A 13,606-nucleotide genomic window follows, 5' to 3' on the forward strand; every position below is an offset into this window, starting at 1 on the left:
AAGGAGGTTTTTAAAGATGAAAGTGTTGCACTGTTAGAATAATTTTCAATAATGAAACATAGATCATCATTAAGAGATTTTTTAGTGTTGCATATTATATTTGTCACTATGTTCTTTTCTACTGATGATTCAAATATTTTATTGCTAAAAACTTTTAGAGATGAGTGTGTAACGACCATTTTTATTGACAAATGCCTTTATAACTAAAACTTTGTAGATACAATTGTTGGAATTTTAGGGAAAGAAAATAATTCATTGACCGTGTGTTAATTGAGTATATTGAATCTCTATTTGTAATAGAGAGAATACATAGCATCAAAGTGAAATTAGCTACTTATGTCTCAACTACATCTAGAATAGAAGTCATAATTATAATTAAGGTAAACAATTAACAGGATGGTTTTGATTACAATGAAACCTTTAGTCATGTAATTTTAGATAAAGTTTCTCAGAGTACTTTTTAAAGATTGAAACTATATTGGTGGTATTCAATTATCACATATAAAGTACGCCTGATAAATTCCTTTTCTAAATTCCATATGAAGACATCTACTATTTCAACCAATTCCAAACAACTCACAATGTAAATCTTAGTCTAGCCATTTACATCCACCATCTTATGCCATGCAAGAACCACCTCAGCCAAGTCATGGAGGTCCACCTCTTCATGACTCCATGCAGAAGTCAAATCAGCTTCCACCTGGGCCTCATGCACGTCCACATAACTTCACACAAGGCAAGTCAATTCAATGTCTCAAGAAAGGGAATTCTCTCACATTGTTCACATGGGAAGATGTTCTACATGATTCTCTCAATCAAGATCTTTCAAACTAAAATGAAATAACACAAGATCCTCTCAATCAAGATCTTAGAAAGAAGGGAAGACAAGATTCTCTCAATCAAGATCCTTCATATTAGCTCTATAAAAACAGTATAACTTGGAATTGTGAATTATTTCCTAAGTATTCTAATCACAATGGAAAATTTTTTTAACTCTCTCTAGGGAATCCTACTTGCCCATATTTATTGCACTATATGTTGGAATTTCATTTTTTGTATAAATAGGTCACCTCTTGTGTCATTCATTCATTCAAGTTTCAACTAAAGTTTCTTAGAGAAGTTCTTCTATTTTTTTGAGTAATTTTCATATTTTACATAAGGGGATGATCCTATTAATTTACCTAAATTATATCGTAGTCTAGTGAGTGTGTTGCAGTGATTTCCTGGTTGATGTAGATATCACCTGTTGTGGACTCGATAGCAGAACGAGTACTCCAAAGCAGAATGAGTAATCCAGAGGCGACACGGACGAGTCGGGGACTCAATGGAGAAGTGAAGTACATTAGGTAGTATATGTTCTTTTAAATTATTAATAACAAGTAGGAAGCCCACGAGGGCAGTATTGTAATAATCAATAACTCTTTACCTAGAGCCTTAGCTTTATTAGGCTATCGAGAGGGAATTAAAGGTAAGCAGAAAATTACTAGGATATGTGTTCTCCTTCAATGAACCAGGTCTGGCGTTCCCCTAGAACCCAAGGTGCATGACTCCCTTTGACAAGCCTGATCCCTTCTTCTTCATCGATTTCCCCCTTTCCACCTTCACCTTTCGTTTATTCACCCTCATTCGCCATCATAGGTCGTCCGGGGCAGAACAAGGAGACCTGATTCGGATTCGAAAAATACAGGAAACCCTCTCCCACCGTAGAATTACTCGGTCCTTGGTCAGAGACCATAACATCACCTCTGTAAATGTATTATATTTGTCATTTTATATATTAATTTCCTCCTTAAAGCCAAATGAAATCTTTGAAACAAATTTTGTAGTATATCAAGGGTACATGTCAAACTAGTACAATTTATGTGCTTGTGATAAGAAGAATGTTATAATTAGTGATATTGTTAGGTACTTAGATTTTGATTGGGTAGGAAATCCTAAGACTAGGAAGTCAATTAGCGATTATCTCATGATTTTGGGATCTAGTTTAATCTCTTGGAAAAGTGAAAAACAACGAAGAATTTATTAATCAAGGTTGCTCTTGATGGGGATATAGGCTAGAATCCCACAAGACTTATAATTTCAACCGACCTAGATGTATCACAGTAGTATGGTGATAATTTCACTCTTCCTCCACTAGTTGAGAGGGAGAGTTTTCAAGTGGCAACAATGAAAAGAGCTTGAGCAAGAGAAAAGAGAAGAGGAAAAGAAGTACTAGAAAATGATTTTTTGGCAAGCAAGAAGCATACACGAGAAATAAGAGAAAAACAAATAGTAATCGGGTCTTGACTACCTTCCCATGTCTTCCACTCTTTAAATAATTGTAGTTATACTTTGTGTTGGAAGATGGGGCCAAGCCCACACAACCAAGGAAGTCCAACATATTCAAGAGTGTTGGAAGATGGGTCCAAGACCATAAGATATGGACCCACCATGATCATGAGTTGGTGGAACCCACCATGATCACGTGAGGTAGCATAAGAAGTTTTACACAATATGGAGTCTTACAGAGCCAAAATTATTATGGAAACATGTTTCACAAAAGAGTTTCAGTTCAAATGTGTTTTAGTCATATTAGTCCTCTATTTATATTGGGTTATTTAATTATGCTAGGACTTATCTTTAAGTGTTAAAGTTTGGATGTAATTGGGACAAAGGTAGTTTAATTGTAGTTGAACTCTACTACTTTCCTCTATTATAAATAGAAGTTCATGTACTTTGATTACTATCAAGTCAATGAAGTATTTCTCTCTTCCATAAATTCAACATGGTATCCAAGCAGGTTCTATGAGTTGACTCGGTCAACCCACAAGGGTAATGTTATCCTTTTCTGATCTATTATCTCTAGTAGTTTAGGTTCATATTTATCTTTTTTTTTTCTCTTTTCAGTCCCTTTACCCATTGTTTGCATTGCGTTTTCACCTCTATATTGAGCTTTTCATATAGCATAATAGATTAATGGAAATATATTCGAGTTTATTTTCCAAGAAAAAAAGTTTTTTTTTTCAATCAGAGTTATCTACAAAGATAAATCAATATTTGAAGCAGCAAAGGTCAGATTGCAAAAGAGGTTCGAGCAGCAGCAAAAAGTTTCAACTTTCGAGCTATTTTATGCTATCAAGACCGAGAATTTATATGGGTAATTATATATCAAAAGAAATAATTATAAGTCTATTTTCTTACCTATTCAACTAATTATCTATATGAGTTTTTTTATAAGAAGATATTGATCTTGGAAGAGTCAATGGTTATGCTAGCAAAAGGAGAAACAATACTTAGTTCGATTAGATTATAGAGTCTGAAATCTACCAGAATATATATCTCAATAGAAGTATATTTTATGAAGATATGCTATACTTAGATGAAAGGTATTTAAATCTAGTTTCAAGAGGAGAAATTTTTATATCAATTTGATCTATATTTAAGAATATATTCACATTGGAAGGATCACATGCTAGTGTACTGTTGCATTGAAAAATCTGAATTTAAGTCGAATTATTTCATATGTCTTTATTACTCTTAAAGACTTTCATCATTTACCAGTTATCTACTACTATACTACTACAAATTTGCTACATCTATGTTATTTGGTTCAAGCTGGGATCATTGCCATTACCTCCCAGCTTGAGGGGGAGAAGTAGAAGAAAAAGTACAAGAAAGAGCAAAGAAAATTGAAGACCAAGAATCCTGACTCGCAATAATAATTGTCGTAATTATTGGTGATACCTGACTTGGCTCAACTCGATTCTATTTCTCTGGTTGGATTATTATTTTGAAGTATTCACAACATTATTCCTTGGTCAACATATTATTTTGTGCACATACTGGCATCAGATTATTTCATAGGTCCTTTTACAAGGATTTTTATTATTTTGGTTCATGTTACCCATTTCAATTGCTGTTATAGTGTCTCTTTGGATGAGACATTATTATTGAAAAAGTGGTGACCTCAGCATCCTATCTTCCTCTTTACCCGTTACGCATTGGTTATTTGGCAACCTTTCTTCTACCATCCATTATTTGACTCTCACCTATACCTTTGGGCCAACCTTTTTAGTGTTGCTTCGGATAGGAGTTTAAGTCCACGTACATATATATGAGTGTTTTAAGTCCATTGAGACTTATATATATATACCCGTGGTCTTTTATTGTTGTTTTGTGAATGACAGACATTACCCACTTATCACCCGTTTCTACATGTGAGAGTTAGTGCCTGGGTTGGGACACTGTGATGGAAAAACTTATTACTACATATATGTTACCCCCCTTAATTAGCATTTATTACTCCTACCACTTGAGAGTCGTTGTCCTGTGGAGGGACACGGTGATGAAGGAGTTTTACTACACTTCTGAGTACTGCGTATAGACCCACTACCTGCGAATGATAGGAGTATGCCCTACATTCAGCATAGGTTGTGACTGGAGTATGGAGTGATATCATACGACTTGGAGTGATTTTACTCTCACTTATCTTATGCCAGCTGGGTCTCATTGAAGAAACCACCAACGAGAGGGGGAGTGTTGGAAGATATGGAGAATCGCCATTTTTATGAGAAGATCCGATATACCATCTGCAGCAAGCTAGGAGTTCATGATGTTCTCTCACCTCCAACTTGAGGGGGAGTATTGGAAGGTGGGCCCAAGCCCACACGACCAAGGAAGACCCACATATTGAAGAGTGTTGAAAGATGGACCCAAGCTCATAAGATATGGACCCACCATGATCATGAGCTGGTGGGACCCACCATGATCACGTGGGTAGCATAAGAAGTCTGACACAATAAGAAGTCTTACAGAGCCAAAATTATTATGGAAGTAGGTCTCACAGAAGAGTTTCAGTTTAAAGACGTTTTAGTCATGTTAGTCTTCCATTTATATTGGGTTATTTAATTATGCTAGAACTTATTTTTAAGTGTTAGAGTTTGGGTGTATTTGGGACAAGGGTAGTTTAATTGTAGTTGGACTCTACTACTTTCTTCTATTATAAATAATGGTTCATATACTTTGATTACTATCAAGTCAATGAAGTATTTCTCTCTTCCATAAATTCAACACTTTGGAAAAGAAAACTTGACTTGAGACTCCTACTTTAGAAAAGACTAGCAATCTTACTTTAGTTTGGAAAGTAGTTTAAGAGAAATCCTACTTTTATTATTGTTAAATTGGGTCCAAGGTCTTATCCTAAAATGATTAGCCACTTAGGAAACCTCTTCTGCCAACTAATAAACTCAAATTTTTTTATCTCACTAATCCATGTGGGACTATTCCTTAACACTCCCCCTCATGTGTAGGCACGTGGATAATTTGGGTGGAGGCCCTCACGTGTGGTACGTAGATAATTTGGGTGAAATGCCCACATACTGAGTAGTTGCTATGATACCATGTTAAATTGGGTCCAAGGCTTTATCTTAAAATGACTAGCCACTTAGGAAACCTCTTCTGCCAATTAATAAACTCAAGATCTTTTATCTCACTAATCCATGTGGGACTATTCCCTAACATCAAACTAGCATAAGAGCCGAAAGGCTTTGCCTTTTTCTTACTAATGCCCTAGTAATTTTAGCAAAACTACTCTACCATTATGCCATTAAAATAACTTCATACGCCCTTTTTTTACCAAAATACTCAACCCCAAAGGATCCTAACATTCTAGCCACCTAGATGAACCTCGTCTTGAAGGTTCGATTAGGAAACAAGCAACTTGGATCAACCCTATCATCTTCAATGATTCTTTCGTCCCATAGGATACCTTCAAGAGTCTTTGCACATGTAAAATCCAAGTTTTGTGTAGAAGAAGTTTGGCTAATATGGTGACAACCAAGGGCAGTTGACATCCCCAAGGTGGTGAACCTTACGCAATAACATATGCTTATCCACTGAGTACACTTTAAAAAGGGAGCTTAACATAGTACTCCCACTTGGAAAAGACTAGCAATCCTACTTTAACCATGGAAACTAATCTAAAATGAATGTTATTAAAACAAGATGTGCCAACAAACATGATGGAGGCCCAATTTTGGTCTAACTCAGTTAGATTGGGTTCAACCAGTGTTGGACTAGAAAAGAACGTCATTCTAAAATTTAAAAAATGGATGCAGCCTAAAAAGTTACTATATATAAATTTATATTTCTTATCTTTAACTAATCGAAGAGAGACCCTAGTTTAATTTGGAAACTAACCTAAGAGGCTAAGAGTGGAGAAGAACTCCCTCTTTTCTTATCAATGACGAACTAATTTTAAAAAAATTATCTACCCTTTTGCCATTAAAATGATTTCTGCCATACCCCACATGTACTCATTTTACGAATACTCCTAAAGGATTTTAACATATGGTAACATTGTAACTAGTGTAATGAGAATGATTAATAGTAAAATTGTACACTTTTAATAAGATATAAGACAAACTTATCATTTGGCAGTCCTCATGTTCTTAAGACTATCATTATTCATCTACAACATTCGGTTTATCCCGACCACATTAAGTCCTTTGTTCGATGTGTGGTTGGTTTTTATTTTTATTCTCGATTGATTTATCAAAGAACTTGCTAAGGGCACATTTATCTTTTTTTCCTTGAATGAATTTGCCTTTGAATTGTTGTAGTATTTATGGAAGTAATAGGTAGATTTTGCTGGCCTATCTCTGACTAAGTCATGCATAAAATCAATACATACTCTAAATCTAACACATATACTTAAAGCTACAATTCCATGCACAATATTGGTTTAGAATGCAAGTCTAACCATTCAATCTAACTCATATGAATTTATCCAAGATGTCAAGATGTGTTTGGAACCCAAAACATGAGATTGTATCTAGAGTGCTATCTACGTTGTTATTCGAATATGGGTCTACTTATAAGAATGTCTCCAAGTTTTTTAAGAAAAGGCCTACTTATTTTTTATATTCTTTTTAATATAAAATTTTATTGATTTTTATTATTTCCTATAAAAAACACTTTAGATTAAATAAAAATAATCTTCTTAAAATTAACTTAGTAATATAAATATAAATAATATTAAGAACAAATTAAGATCGAGTGACGAACTCAATCTCATATCTTGCTTAACTTAATTACTAAGAAAATATATATTTAATTATATATTTTTATTAGATCATTGACATCAATCAACAACCAAGATCGAAGGAACTTGATCATCAATTGAGAGGTCAAACTCAAAGTTTTTGATGGTCAAAGAATAAAAATTTGGTCAAACTATTTATCGATGTCAAAATCAAAGTTTTAATCAAATTTGGATTGTTATCAAGATCAAAGGTTGATCAAAGGTTAAAATGAAGTTGATTGTATCGGGCTACTACCACTACCAAATTAAAGCAAAATGACACTTAGATGCCACCTAAGCACAAAGAGTTGGCACGTAAGTGACATGTGTTGTCGTATGAGAGTGTCATTTAAGCAAATAATTTGACAATGTAAATGACACATATCATTATAGTAGAGTTCCAAATGGAGTGAAGACTTGGTTCCACCACGTACTACAATCTCTTGGAAGGAAAACTTGGCTCCACCATGTGTTGCTATCTCATGGAGAGAAGACTTAACTTTGCCACATGTCATAGTCTCACCAATTTAAGACTTGGTAAAGAGAGATAGAAGGAGAGAAAGGTGGGGTGGTTGAACCACTCGTCGCCCCACTATAAATAGTGAGTTACCTTCGCTATTTGGGGAGCTAAACAAGAATCTTTAAGATGGGAGAAGAAATCCTAGAGGTTGAAGCGATGGAGGGCCGATATACTATAGAATTTCCGCTTTGGATTCATAACAAGCAAGTATTTTTTGTCGTTACTTTGTTGCAACTCAAATCTATCATATATATGTTCATACCAAAATTCTCATTCAAATGTCGAGTGGAGATTACCATAGGTATCAAAATCAAGTCAACTTTGCCTCCTCTAAAAGGTGGTCCAAAATTATTAAGTGGTGATAAAATAAGAGGGTTACTAGAGAAAAGAACTAAAAATGACTTGTAATTTTTTTTTTGTGTTATCGTGTTATAAAAGGTCATGTTGTTTCATGGACCAACTCCTTTGTATATTTATTTGACATGCTTGATGCGATAATCTCTACCTCTCATTTCCTTCTCCACTTTTGAAGAACTTACAACTTCATTTGACAACGGGAAGGGGAAGGAAGTTAAGAACACTGGTTGAACATCTCACCCAAACATGAGGTATATTGATCCAATTGTTGCATACTGTAAGGACTATGGACACCACATTTCTCCATATTGGTATGATACTGTCCACTTTGAGCCTAAACCCTCATTGATTTGCTCTTGGGATTTACCCCAAAAGGCCGTATACCAATGAAGATAGTGTCCACACTTATATATCCATGATCCTCCCCTGGCCAATGTGGGACTTTGGTCGTATACCGAATAATCCTCCCCTCGAACAAAGGATCATCGAGCCTCCTCTCAAACAATCATTCATCCGTGCACTCTCTACCAACTCGGATTTTCCACTCCAATGCGTTGGAAGCACACACCTTACATGGAGTACCACCTGTCTCGAGGGCATGCTCTATCCAGATCAACTCCACTTCATCGTGTTGGGACCATGACATGTCCACAAAGAATCTGGAGCACACCACATGTCCAATAGAGCACATCCACGGATCCCTTCACGATCTAATTCGAGGCTCACCACCTTTATTCGGCATTCAGAGGATCTCATCCACCATTGATAACTCTGGGGCATAACTCTGATACCATTTGTAAAGACCTTTCTCCACATTGGTATGATATTGTTCACTTTGGGCCTCAACCCTCATGGATTTGCTAGGCCCCATACCAATGAAGATAGTATCTACACTTATATTTCCAAGGTCCTCCCCACTTCTAGCCAATATGGACTTTGGTTGTATACCCAACACATACCCTAGCGCGAAGAAAAAAGTCGCCTCTATGATTCACCTTATGACATGGATCATGTCTATCAATCAATCTGCTTAGGAAGTTACTCCAAAAAAAATAAAAAATTCAACAATTGCATTGCTATGTGTTGGATTTCAAGATTCCATACGTTATGATCTTGATGAAGGAGAGAAGAGAGAAGAAGAAGTCAAAAGAGAGAAGAAGAAGAGAGAGGAGAGAAGGAAAAATGAGACGCCCAAGAGAGAGGACAAAAGAGTAGAACACGTAAGGGAAAGATGTTGGAATATATGATGTAATTAGTTTAAATTTCTTGTTTCTTCTTTGTTTTTATAAGTGTGAAAGGTATACTTATAATATTGGTAGTTTTGATACCTATAAATATATCTTATGGGGGAAGGTTTGGTTATGTCCAAAACCCTATTTTCCTATCATCTCTTTGGATATGTACCATATTTCTGTCATCTCTTTCTCTTCTCTCTTCTTCCTTCTTCCTTCTCTCTTTTTCCTAAAGTTATCATCTATGGAATCATGATAATCAACATGGTATCAAAGTAGATATTTTCAAGATTCCAATTATCCTGAAGGTATTGTTATTTTGATGAAATCTGACGAAGTCTTATTCTAAGAAGGATCCTCTTCTCTATGTGTTTATTGCAGCCTCGCTATTATATTTTTGAGAGTTTCTGATTTAGGACTGACGGAAGTTGTTCCTTATCTTGCTGGATTATTTCCTCCACGGAAAAGAGAGGTTCATCGCTTTGTTCAGAATCACCATTTAGGAAGAAACTCTATTCCAAAAACTTGATCTTGATCTTACTACTGATTTTTCGGCAACTCCTCTGATTGCCAACTCTGGTATATTATTGTCATCTTACGCTCTTCCTAATCGTTATTGAAACTCCCAATTCTCTGCAAATCCGTATCACTGCCGTTGCTACCACTTCAAGATTTTTTTGCTATCTTAAGAAATATTATGATAGATAATTCAGAAACTCCTCCTTCGTTGGGCATATCTTTGCCGACATTAGATTCCAGAGATATTTCTTATTTTGGAAAAATTATTTGCCATTACTGTTACTACTTAATTGCTGATTTTTGGAAGTTATTCGCGGGCCTTTCCATACCAAGTTGATCGCCAGCTTCATAGGAAGACAACTCAGTTGTGTTTCTGCTTCTGCTCAATGGGAGGAGAGGTTTCTGTTTCTGACCAGAAGTCGCTCTCTAGTTTCCGTTGTTATTATTGCTCTCATTAATTTGGAATTAAGACGTCTAATTCCTAACATTTATAAATTCATATCAATTACCCGATGACCTATCACTTGATTTATAAACAAAATAGATATGGATAATTATTTTTTGACAACCGATAACTCTTTTACCTAGGTTGTATATAATATATACCCATGACACATTTCGTTCGTTACTTGTTTATAACCCTAGATGCCACCTAAGTGCCAACGAGCAAAAGAGTTGACATATAAACAATACTTGTCGTCACAAGAGAGTGTCATTCAAGTATAGAAGGTGACATGTGAAAAAACTCTTTGTATGTTGTCATACTATAAAAACTTGTGTCGTTTGTGTTATCATACCATAAAAACTCATCCCGTTTTATGAACCGACTCATTTGTATATCCACAACATATCACCAAATTAGTGCCAGACTTGCAAAGCTCTATCACATTCTTCATGCTTCCACATCATCCACACCATCTAGCTCAGTGCCAAATAAGTCAACAATGGCAACTTAGACTTCTTTTTTTCAAAAAATAAGGAAGATATTACCAACGCAACTTGAATTATAGGCCTAACTTACTAGTTCAAACTTGAGACAGATTGTCGAGAGAGAAAGAGCTTGATTGACATTGATTACCCAAATTGGAGAAACTAGACTCCTTCAATAAAGGATCCAAATCTTTTTCTCAACATCTATAAAATAAGCTTCAATTCAGAAAGAAAAAAAAAAGGTTCTTTCGTTGAACTGCCCCTCAGAAACTCTACGCGGGTGTCATAGATCTCACGTTTCCACCATTAAAATGGGAAACAAGGCTGCTACGAACTGATTGCCGTATAAAATTTGTCAAGACATATGCAGTTGGTTTCCACATTTCTGCAGCTTCGTCCATGGTCAGCCACGGAACTGACAAGTGAAAGCTGGATTTCCACAAACAGAACAAGTTTTGAAAGTGGTGGGACTGGGAGTCCTTGAGAAATCACGGGCTCTTGTCTGCTTCTGCAATGATTAAACCAGTCTAATGTAAGTGAAACTTCGCGTCTCATGTCTCCCGACCTTTTCCAATTACTGTCGTTGATGTTTTCACCTTCCTTTTCATCTTCCTCGCAGTTTCCTCGTCTGACAAAACTATACATGACAAACGAAAATGGCCGCTCCGGATCAAATCTACTTCTACTTGCTTGCGTTTACGCTGTACGCTAACTGCATCAGTGTTCTTCAATCTATTTCTTCATAGAAAAGGATCATCTCCACAAAGTTTGGACATCTGAGCAGCAGCTCGTCGTACAAGCAACTGAGCCTTCGTCTTTATCATCACTGTATATATTCCACATATAAAACGATACTGAAATCAGTACCTCACGGAGCCTTGAAAGAAGATAATGTTGTCAATAACAAATAAATACCCATTTTCATCTTTCATTTCTCTGTTCAAAATTCGAATTAAAGAAATACATTAATTCAGAAAGAACTTTGCTTTATTGTGGCTCCCACTCCACAAATGCCGTCAATTTTGTCGAGTGATGTAATTGAAAAAGAAATAATCTATACCAAACATCAGCTTCACATATGACCCTCAAACCATATTCAAAAACAAGGTAGCTTTCACTGGTTCGACATCAAGATGACAAATTAACGCCTTAACGACTTTCACGAACAAAATTAATCTCTTTCTCCATTGTTTAATCTCCACCAGTCCGTGTCATTAGAACGGGGTTTTTCTTCCCGGCGTCCCTTGGTTTTCTTTTGAATATTTTCTGCGGCCGACTCTCTTGATGGAGCTATCCATTGCTGTTTTGTCCATGTCAGTAGCTGTTTGTCCTGGTTTTAATTTAGATACCAAAACGAGCAGCATTATTTTAAGCCATCTGCAGATATGAATGTGCTTGCACAAGATAACTTGGTGCCCAAATTCCTTTCCTCATCGTTTCTTTCTTGTATCATATTATATATAATCAAATTTTGCGTGGATGAAATGATGTTTGCCCCTTCAAAACCATCGATTCGCATCGATGAAACCCAGGAGTTTTCTCGTCTTCATCGAAAGGTAATTTATGGAAGAATTCAATGGCTAAAACAGAACCTCTTCCGATTTTAACCACTGCTCCTCATCTGGGAACATTTTTATCCAAGAATTGGACGTCTGCCGCTTCTTACAGTAAAAATAAATAAATAAAAAGGAATCTGCAGGTCTCGATTGTTTAACACCCATCAGCAGTGTTTAGACCCGGAGATTTTCTGAGCAGTTTTTCAATATTGAGAGACGTGGCTAGGAAAATCCTGTGGTTTTTTGTCACATCACCACAGCAATAGCTTATCTTAAAGCAGCAGGTTCTTGTAGAATGTGACAGGAAGACAAGTATGGGAATCTATAATATTGATATAAAAATATTAAAAGACATGGACACGAATACGCAAAGCTTAACCCTCATGAACCCTTGGATTGTCTTCATCAAGCGTGACAAATAAGGATCTGAACCGTTTTAACTCGTATTAACATCACTGAAACTAATATTGGCATCCATTGATACTGGCTTTTGCTTCTTCTACCTGCTGCTGCAGATAGGTTACAGGACTTGCAAGTAATCCATTTATTGAAGTTAGGTTTTTGTCATTGCAATCTGATAATGCTTGGTAGGCTAGTTACAGCTTCTAGCAAGAGATCAAAAGAAGCAGAAAGACTACATTTGCCTTATCTGTAGGAAAGCAAATGATTAGAGTAATTGCCCTTGTTTAATGAGGAAGGGCACTGATAGATACCCAGAACATAAAAAAGCGAGAATTTACTTTGCTCTCTTTCCTAATCTTCAGTAAATACAGCATATTACGTTGCTTTGAAGAGCACTAATGGCGGCGTTGCTTGCAGGTTCAACCATCCATTCCAGACCTTGCTGAACACCCTCACCCACCATATTCTTTCTACAATTTCAACTGGGTTATTATTATTTCTAATCATACTAGTTACTGCAAGGAGATGTGCTTCAGCTTCGTGGATCACGTTTTGTATAGTGAAATTGATTACTGTTTTCTTCATGTTCCACTCTAAATCTAACTGGATTAAAGCATGAAGCATGAGAGTCGGAGAGAGATAACTGGAGCAAATGATAAGGGCTTAGAAGGAAGAAGAAGAAAAAAAGTAGAAAGGAAAGGCATTTTTTTGCAGGCCAAAACCAGTCAATTATAATGCTAGTTTCTCCGGATTTGTCATGCATAATTCTTATACTTAAACATACTTCCCGACTTTATCGACAATCTAAGGCAAAGTCGCCATCTTTGGATGGCTCTTATGATAAGACTCTCACCAAACACTTCGCCCCAACCCACCCTTCATGCACGAAATGTCCAAACTGACTGTGTTTTCACAGAATAATCTCCTGGTAAAGAGACAAAATGCCCAACGGCGAAAGCTCATAAAGAAAGAGAGACAGAGAGAGACCGCCTGAACTCCACTGGGTTTTTTTTTCTGAAATCAAGATGGG

Source organism: Aristolochia californica, unplaced genomic scaffold (genome assembly GCF_029961685.1).
Source record: "Aristolochia californica isolate CCGP_79_NKW_82.1479 unplaced genomic scaffold, dmAriCali1.0.hap1 SCAF_2, whole genome shotgun sequence".
NCBI classification, from domain to species: domain Eukaryota; kingdom Viridiplantae; phylum Streptophyta; class Magnoliopsida; order Piperales; family Aristolochiaceae; genus Aristolochia; species Aristolochia californica.